This window comes from Triticum urartu, chromosome 3A, assembly GCF_056163025.1.
Source record: "Triticum urartu cultivar PI428250 chromosome 3A, HENAU_Tu73, whole genome shotgun sequence".
Lineage (NCBI taxonomy): Eukaryota > Viridiplantae > Streptophyta > Magnoliopsida > Poales > Poaceae > Triticum > Triticum urartu.
Genome location: NC_141875.1, coordinates 578770252 through 578780773, shown reverse-complemented (window position 1 = coordinate 578780773; position 10522 = coordinate 578770252). Strand labels below are relative to the sequence as shown.

At 44.5% G+C, this 10522-nt stretch overlaps 1 pseudogene; it reads left to right on the top strand.

Moving 5' to 3' along the window:
• Positions 1 to 5951: 5951 nt before the first annotated feature.
• On the top strand, positions 5952 to 9391 carry LOC147980607 (uncharacterized; annotated as a pseudogene).
• Positions 9392 to 10522: the final 1131 nt, after the last annotated feature.

Genomic DNA, 10522 nt, shown 5'->3' with positions numbered 1-10522 from the left:
CGTCATAGTTCGCGGGGCGGGTTCATACGCGGCAGTCCATCCTCTATCTCCCTCTAGCCAATTGCAGACAAGCTCGCCCAATCCGCACGACGCGGAAGGCGCGGCGCGTGCGACGCGGCGCATGTGGAGAGGCGCGCGTACACCCAGAAAAGTTTGACCCAGCCAATCGGATCTAGCCTGAGCCCACACGCCATACACTGTTCAGATTTCACCACACGGTCAAAACGACAAGAGTCAATTTCCAACGAGATCCAACGGACGACAGGCAAAAAATGACTCGGTCAATCCTCATCGAACGGCGAGTGAAAGAACTGATGGGCGGAGCATTCTCCAAGCGAGTTGGCTAGCCTATGTATTGTTTTAAATTTATTGACCTTCCTCTCTTTGCGCCTCCACTATCCACCTCTGATTAGCCTCCTTGAGCATCTTCTCGTAAGCAAAAATCATGGACTTATTGACTATTTGTCCTGCTAGCTGACATGATTTTACTCGTCACCGTGAACTTGAAAAATTAGTTTTTGACTGCACGTCCCTTCTGCTCAATTATTAGACCCAGCCGCCAGTGGGGCGGGGGAATTTGAGATGTAAACTGCGACGAGGGTGAATTTACATGCCAGTGGGGCGGGAGAGTTGCCAAGTTGGCTACGTAAGCCGTGTAGTTTTTGGTCATCTTTAGCATAGTGAGGTTAGCAGATAGAACTTGCATCATTTTGATTTACTTTGCTTTATAATTATTTTACTTTTATTTTTGTGTGTGTTTTGTCACAGTTATTTCTTCTGGAAGCTGTTGTTTCCTGGTCCGTGAAGTGTGTGATGCACTGTTAAATGTTAGACGATACGTATTTCCTCCGATATATTTATTATAATTTTTTCTATGCACAAATGATAGTTGTAAAAATAATTTTGTTAAAAAGCTGTGTGAAAATTAATATTCATGTTGGCGACCAAACTTGATTGATTTATATAATATATGGAAGTTCACGTAATTTTGTTTACTAAAACTTTTGTAGGCATATTTAATATTTATTAAACAAAAGTATTCCTATTTTAGTAATCTCTTTACCCCACTCCTTTTGTTATGTGCATACACATCACTTCTTTTTTTACTCCAGGTAGAGAAACATTATTGCCAACATGAAGTATGTATTTTGAATATCCCGCAAAAAATATATTTATTTTTAACAGCTCTCTTTACCCCACTCCTTTTGTTATGTGCGTACACATCGCTTTTTTTTTACTCTAGTTAGAGAAATTTGTTGCCCAACGTGAAGTGCGTATTATGATTATCACACAAAAAAACAGTATATATTTTTAACAGCTCTCAACTTTAAACACTAAAGTACCTCAGGATTGATTTTTTAATGTGGATCGGATTGGTTAATTTGCTGAAACCATAAACGACCTCAACACATGTATTATGCTCGGACTCTTTTTTGTGGTGTTTAGATTTTCCATAGTTGCATGCCGTCAAAGTTTATGCCCTGATTGATTCGGACAGATTTTTAATAGAAAAGGGTTACGTGTTGGATGAAGGGCGCGTAACACAATTTGTATGTATGAAGTGACCTGATTTTGTACGTTCGCTATTTTCTAATTGCATACATGCACTTCTTTAAAGCAAATCCCAACCGTTCTTCTAAGCTACTTTTTTTACTGTTGCTTTTCTCAAAATATTCTAAATTAATGTACGTATTGTTGCCAAAACAAAATAAGAACGCCAGGATCTGTGGTCATGTCCGTCTATGGTTCTGGCTGGAAACCCGTCTATTGCTATGTTTTTCTGGCTCGTGGACTCTAGTAAACACTAGCTTAGCCCGCGCGGCGACACGCCGCGCCCGTCGATCAGTCGCGACTATGTAAACTATGGTCCAAGTAATAGAGTAATAAATAGTTATTCGCTATCAAAAAAAGGGACGTACGATACGTTATGATAAAATTTGTTGTATAACTTGAGGCTTTTTAGCAAATTGTTTTGTTCAAGACAAATTATAGACACAAATATCTATCATTATGGAAACTTTTAGTTTATTTTGTACATAGCAAGGGTCTGTCCACCAAGTTGAAACAAATACACAACATGGCCAAAAGTAAGGAACATCAGAACAGTGCTTTCAGTAGCTAAAATTTAATAAATTTCCACATTTCATAACAAAAAAACCTAGATCTGATCCAAAGTACAACCATTGAGGCAGTACAAAAATCAACTATTTTGATCATCACATAAAAATTAATGTGCATTTCATGGAAAAAAATTAGAGATAAAATAATTTAGCCAAGAGAAAAAACTATTTCAGATCACAAAAGGCGCTCCGAAGAGTAATTGTGTATATTATTCAAAAGAACACTTGGTTACCTTCAGGCTTTAATTAGCCGGTTAAATCTTGTGGAATCAGGCAATGATATAAATTCTTACCATAAACAGCAAAATTAAGCAGCTCTTAGTATAGAAACAACCATATCACTCGGAGTGAAGGGAGCATGATGCGATGAACTGATGATGATCTAGAGTAATAAATAGTTATTCGCTATCAAAAAAAGGGACGTACAATACGTTATGATGAAATTTGTTGTATAACTTGAGGCTTTTTAGCAAATTGTTTTGTTCAAGACAAATTATAGACACAAATATCTATCATTATGGAAACTTTTAGTTTATTTTGTACATAGCAAGGGTCTGTCCACCAAGTTGAAACAAATACACAACATGGCCAAAAGTAAGGAACATCAGAACAGTGCTTTCGGTAGCTAAAATTTAATAAATTTCCACATTTCATAACAAAAAAACTTAGATCTGATCCAAAGTACAACCATTGAGGCAGTACAAAAATCAACTATTTTGATCATCACATAAAAATTAATGTGCATTTCATGGAAAAAAATTAGAGATAAAATAATTTAGCCAAGAGAAAAAACTATTTCAGATCACAAAAGGCGCTCCGAAGAGTAATTGTGTATATTATTCAAAAGAACACTCTGTTACCTTCAGGCTTTAATTAGCCGGTTAAATCTTGTGGAATCAGGCAATGATATAAATTCTTACCATAAACAGCAAAATTAAGCAGCTCTTAATATAGAAACAACCATATCACTCGGAGTGAAGGGAGCATGATGCGATGAACTGATGATGATCTAGAGTAATAAATAGTTATTCGTTGTCAAAAAAAGGGACGGACAATACGTTATGATGAAATTTGTTGTATAACTTGAGGCTTTTTAGCAAATTGTTTTGTTCAAGACAAATTATAGACACAAATATCTATCATTATGGAAACTTTTAGTTTATTTTGTACATAGCAAGGGTCTGTCCGCCAAGTTGAAACAAATACACAACATGGCCAAAAGTAAGGAACATCAGAACAGTGCTTTCGGTAGCTAAAATTTAATAAATTTCCACATTTCATAACAAAAAAACTTAGATCTGATCCAAAGTACAACCATTGAGGCAGTACAAAAATCAACTATTTTGATCATCACATAAAAATTAATGTGCATTTCATGGAAAAAAATTAGAGATAAAATAATTTAGTCAAGAGAAAAAACTATTTCAGATCACAAAAGGCGCTCCGAAGAGTAATTGTGTATATTATTCAAAAGAACACTTTGTTACCTTCAGGCTTTAATTAGCCGGTTAAATCTTGTGGAATCAGGCAATGATATAAATTCTTACCATAAACAGCAAAATTAAGCAGCTTTTAATATAGAAACAACCATATCACTCGGAGTGAAGGGAGCATTATGCGATGAACTGATGATGATCTATGGTAGCATATACCCAAGGAAACAGTGTTCATGGAAACTTTGTTAAACAACCCATGATCAGCTTAAAAGTATTCCTTCGTGTGTCTCCACTAAAACAAAGCAATATTTATACACCCACAGGTCAGAACAATATGAGCCATTATTTGATATAAACCAACAAGGCTTGAACATACTTGTTTCTCTACCTCACCAAGTGGCAGCCAGAAAGAGCTTTAACAGATCAAAAACCACTTGCAACATGAAGTTGGGAGCCTCGTCTTATTTCACAAAATGGCAGGAGGAAGGGCCTTAATTTTTTCCAGTAACCTCATGAATATAATTAGCCAAATATGCGGCATTTCATCTGATTACACCAGTCATGTTGAAGGAGGGAACATCAATAAAATTAGGCATAAGCAATCAATCAAATGAAGAGAGATGTACTTAGAAATAAGACTAACAAACTTTCTCAGATACTATCCTGCCATTAAGAATCTGTTCAAGAAGGTGAAGCATTCACTTTTATGTTACAGTTCAGAGTCAAAAAAAAACTTTTATGTTACAGTTACTGACAACGGACAACTGTGAATGGAAACAAAATTCTCAGCAATACATATATGAAACTAAGTAACATGACTTAGAAAATATAATGTAAAAGATCATAATAAACTACTGCTAAGTATGTTCAATAGTAATACAACCTCAGTTTGTAACCCAGAAATTTCTATCACCAAAACATCTTAGAAGGTTCAGTGCCAGTGATGTGCCTGCCATAAAACCAAATGCCAGTTTTCAGTTAAAAAATAAGCGGAAGACCATATGTTCTGCCCCCAAGGGTATAAGACCGAGTGGGGCCAACTAAAGACAGACCCCAGGATTCCATTTTTTAATGTATGTTGTTGTATAATGAATGAGGGGCTTGTATGCTTAGATTACTATTTGGTTTTTGATGTGATGAAAATTGGAGGGAAAGATGCTGGACAGACTAATTTGATCAATCGGGTGAGTAGAAGTATTAGAGTTTTGGCCATCTCGTCCATTACATTTGGATGGAGCGAGTACATGTTAATATGATAAATATATATGCATATTGTATGGGTTATGTACATATAAAAATCAGTGCAGCAGGCCTTTTCTAAAACTAAACATCTTGGTGAAGAGAAGTATATCGCCGAGTTCCAGTGTGAAAATATTGGTTGTAGTCCCTGGTCAAATGGACCGATGCATATTATGTTTGGTTGTACCACGAAAAATAACTTGGCTGCTTGAAGATATTCAACTGAGGTAGACGATGCAATTTTGGCGGACATGATGTTTTACGATCATCAATACAGCAGAATATGCAAAAGATGGGATAAAGCAGGTTCAGCATAATATCTAGTTTGTTTATTTGTTTGAGGAACACTTATTTGCTTGGGGAATAATGAAGTGTGCTTGCACCATTAGACATGAGATGAATTTGAACAAACGATCTGCATTCATATATGCAATGTACCAGTAACCAGTGCTGCTCTGACTTGCCTCTGCGTTACCTCTGAACCAGTGCTGCTCTGTACCGGGAATCGGGAATTTACTCATCAGGTCACCGCATCTACTTTATTGCGGTTAAACCACCAAACCCAAAGAAATACCTGCAATTTATTTAATAGTCGTATCAGATTTTTATTCAGAATGTGTTGAGCTATTTCTTTTGCCAAGCTACATTCTTGTACATTGGATTCTCAAAGAGCATCACTTGCAAGACATTTCACCCCCTTAACGCACAGGACATACAGGTTCTACATTGTTAGCGCCCCTGACAAGCAGGAACCACTGGGCAGCGACCACAGCAGCACAGCTACTGCCCAGCGGCCCACACGAGCCAGACGGCCCAGCCAACGCGTCCATGGGCCGGAGTGGGTCAACTGAGCCCGCACCGCTCGCTACTTCAGGGAGGCGCACAAAGAGCACACCATCCAGTGGATCAAAGGACGAACCGGCGGCTACCTACTCACTCTCTCACGAACCCTAGTTCTTCCTCTATTCCTCCCCAAATTCGAGAGCAAGGCTCCTGTAATCGATTTGTACCAGCTACTACTTCAGAGAGCAATCCATAGATCGATCCCTATACTCTGTACCTAACATCTGGTATTAGAGATCCAGCCACCACTCCTTCCCGCTCCGATCTGGCGAATCTCATCGAGACAAGAGGGCTGCGACACGCACGAGAAGCCATGGATCCGAGCGTCTCAGCTTTCCTTGCCCGCTTCGAAAACAAGACCAAGGCCGCCATCGACGGCCTGACCAAGGCCCAGCAGTCTACCGCGACGAAGATCGACGATCTGCTCTCGTGGCGTCCCGATCTCGAGCGCCGTGTCGCGGATCTGGGCGACGCCGTCACCAGACTACAACGTGCGCAAGCGCCTCCACCAGCTCGCCCCGACGCGGATCAAGTGCCCGAGGGCGCTGACGCGGGGATCCATCCTCAAGGGCCCGATGGCCACGGTGAATTTCAGATCAAACGGGGGCCATCGGCGGCGTCCCTCACGACGCCGCCGCCGCTCCCGACTAATAGTACGACCCCAAACCCCACCTCTCCCGTTCCGCTGTCCCCGTTCTCGCATGCCAGCCAGATGCTCACCGGGCTTCGCCAAGCGCACCCCTCCATTTCCTTTCCGCAGTTCTCGGGTGAAAATCCTAATCTATGGAAAACTCTATGTGAGCAGTATTTTTCCATGTTTGGGATTGTGCCTTCATTTTGGGTTCCTATGGCATCTCTGAATTTTTCTGGGCCAGCAGCAATATAGCTGCAATCCATCCAGCGCCGTCTGGGTGAATTCGATTGGGACTCGTTCATTGCACTTCTCTGCACGCGGTTCGGCCGCGATCGCCACCAAACTCTCATTCGCCAATTCTATGCAGTTCGCCAAACCACTACAGTAGCAGATTATATTGAGAGATTCGAGTCTATCATCAACCATTTGAATTCATATTCTGAAACAATTCACCCTTACTATTTTCTCACACGTTTTGTCGAGGGCCTGAGGACGGACATCAGGGCGGTCGTCATGGTGCAGCGGCCCCCTGATCTGGACACAGCGTGCGCGCTTGCGCAGCTCTAGGAGGAGGTGGCGGTTGGGGCTCGGAGATACCCACCACGACCACCCGACGCGCCTTCAAGGATTGCAGTGCCTTTGCCGCTGCCCCCACCTCCGGTGCGCCACTCGACTCCAACAATCGTCACCGATCGACGCGGGACTGACGCTGCACGAGCGGACTCGTCCAAGATCAAAGCACTGCGGGACTATCGACGCGCCCGTGGCCTCTGCTTCAAGTGTGGCGAGAAGTGGAGACATGATCATGTATGCCACACTTCGGTGCAGTTACACGTCGTCGAAGAGCTCCTCGACATGATCGGCCTCGACAACTTCATCGACACTCAAGTGCAGCAAGACGAAGGCCAAACGACACAGTCATGGCAATTTCTCTCTCTGCCGTGACTGGCGGCGTCTCTGCCAAGGCATTCCAGTTACGAGCCTGGATACAAGGGCGCGAAGTGCTCCTTCTCATCGACTCGGGCAGCTCCAACTCCTTCATCGACGAGCAACTGGCCACGACTCTCGCCGGTGTCCGAGCAATGACCAAACCGGGCCGTGTTCGAGTCGCGAACGGCGGCGGAATGATCTGCTCCACTTACATTCCCCACTGCGTGTGGTATGCTCAAGGGCATGAATTTTTCACGGATCTGAAGGTGCTTCCTCTCTGTACCTACGACGCCATCCTAGGGATGGATTGGCTCAAAGAACACAGTCCCATGACTGTCGATTGGCGCGCTCGTTTCATCGAAACGATCACCCTGGTAGGGCCTATTCGTCTGAATGGACATGATGCAGCTTCTGTCGTTTGCGAAACCATCAATAGCATCCAACTGCAGAGCCTCTGCAGCAACGGAGCAGTCTCACATATCGTGCACTTATGCATGATTGCACCAGACAAGGAATCAATAGCACCTGTTCCCGACTGTATTCAGAAGGTGGTCGATGAATTCGCAGATGTTTTCTCTGAACCAAAAGGCCTTCCTCCTCGACGTGATTGTGATCACAGGATTCCGCTCATTCCCATAGCGCAACCAGCCAATATCAGGCCTTACAGACACAAGCCAGAACACAAGACTGAGATAGAGAAACAAGTTGAAGAGTTGTTGCGATCTGGTGTGATACAGAGAAGCACGAGCCCGTTCTCCTCACCAGTCATCTTAGTCAAGAAGAAAGATGGTACATGGCGGCTGTGCATCGATTACCGCCAACTCAACGTGCTCACAGTGGTCGCCAAGTTCCCAGTACCTGTCATTGAAGAACTTTTGGATGAACTCCACGGCGCAGCTTGGTTCTCCAAGCTGGATCTTCGCGCAGGCTACCATCAGATCCGCTTAGCCCCCGGAGAGGAATACAAGACAGCTTTTTAGACACACCAGGGGCACTTTGAATTCCGGGTGGTCTCTTTTGGTCTTGCGGGAGCACCGGCCACTTTCATCGGAGCAGTCACCACCACACTCAAGCCAGTCAACCGTGTGTGTGTACTGTCATTCTTCGACGATATTCTCGTCTTTAGTGCAACACTCCGTGAGCATGTTGAGCATCTGAGGCAAGTGCTCACTCTTCTCCGCAAAGACAGTTGGAAAGCCAAACTTAGCAAGTGTGCTTTCGGTTAGCAGCAGATTTCTTATCTCGGTCATGTCATCAGTTCGCAAGGTGTCGCTACTGAACCCTACAAAATTGCAGCAGTCAGCAACTAGACAGCACCAACAAATGTCAAAGAGGTTCGCAGTTTCCTGGGACTTGCAGGCTACTACAGGAGGTTCGTCAAAAACTTTGGAGTGATCGCGCGCCCTCTGTTTAACTTGCTCAAGAAAGGGACTCCTTTCCTCTGGACTTCTACAACTGAAACAGCCTTTCAGGTGCTCAAGCAACAACTGATTTCTGCTCCAGTGCTGGCTCTCCCTAATTTCAAACAGCCATTTACAATTGAGACAGATGCAAGCGACCATGGCATTGGCGCGATCCTTCAGCAACAGGGGCACCCAATTGCCTTCATGAGCAAAGCGCTCAGTCCATGCTACCAAGGGCTGTCCACATACGAGAAGGAATACTTGGCTATAGTAGTAGCCGTGGATCAGTGGCGCCCGTACCTGCAACACGCAGAATTTGACATACTGACGTACCAGAAAAGCTTGATTCACTTGGAGCACCAGCACCTGACAACTCCTTGGCAGAAAAAAGCTTTCACCAAGCTGCTTGGCCTACGCTATCGCATCAGGTACAAAAAAGGGGTCGAGAATGCTGGCGCAGACGCGCTGTCTCGTGCCAACCCAAGCGACACGCTTTTCTCGACCACGTCATGCAGCCCTGCGTGGCTCGAGGATGTCATCAGTAGTTACCACAGCAACGACCAAGCCTCACGTCTGCTGTCGCAACTGGCCATCCGGGAGGACCCAAAAGGCAAATTTTCTCTCCGGCAAGGGATTATCTATTTCAGAGGCAGGATTTGGCTGGGGGGAGCACCACTATACAGCAAAGGATCATATCAGCTTTCCACGACAGCCCCATCGGCGGCCATTCTGGGTTCCATGTTACCTACCGTCGCATTCGACATCTTTTTGCCTGGCCCAAGATGAAGCCCCAAATTCGGCAGTATGTTCGCTGTTGCCAGGTGTGTCAGCAAGCTAAACCAGACCGTGCAGCAGCCCCAGGTCTGCTACTGCCACTATCGGTTCCTCAGCAACCTTGGGATCTAATTTCAATGGATTTCGTCGATGGTCTTCCCCAGTCCAGCAAGTTCAACTGCTTGTTGGTGCTAGTTGACAAACGCACCAAGTTTGCTTACTTCTTCCCTCTGGCTCATCCATACACGGCGGCTTCGGTGGCACAACTATACATGAATCAGATTTATAGGACACATGGTCTACCTAAGGCGATCGTCGCTGATAGGGACCCAGTCTTTACCAGCCACTTCTGGCAGGAGTTGTTCCGTGGGGCAGGCACAGAACTTTGTTTGAGCACAGCAAATCACCCCCAGACTGACGGGCAAATTGAACGTGTCAATCAGTGCATCGAGACCTTCCTCCGTTGTTTCACTCAAGCATGTCCCAGGAGATGGAATTTTTGGATCCCACTCGCTCAATTCTGGTACAACAATGCACATCACTCTGCTATCGGCATGACTCCATTCAAGGCATTGTTCGGATACGAACCTTCACAACTGGGGATTACCGCAAACAGCATTTGCTCAGTGCTAGCACTGCAATCATGGCTGGATGAAAGAGCCACAGTTCAAGATCTGCTACAATAGCATTTGAACAGAGCACGGCCGCTCATGAAAGACCAAGCAAACAAGAAGCGATCTTATAGAGAATTCCAAGTGGGCGAGCATGTGTTCCTCAAACTGCAACCATACATTCAGTCATCTGTGGCGCCGCGAGCGAACCACAAACTTGCATACAAGTTCTACAGGCCATTCCTCATCGTCGACAAAATCAACGAAGTGGCGTATAAACTGCAACTACCACCTGAAGCCAAAGTGCACCCAGTCTTTCACGTGTCGCTGCTTCGCCGCGCTCAACTCCCTGGTATGTCAGTCGAACCACAATTGCCTCATTGTTCTGACGATCTTGCCGTGCCGGTGGCAGTTTTGCAAACGCATTGGCGCAAAAAGAACGGGGGTGTGCAGGAACAAGTGAAGGTGCAATGGTCTAACTCTGCCACTTTGGGCACCACCTAGGAGGACAAGGCCATCCTCATGGCGCGCT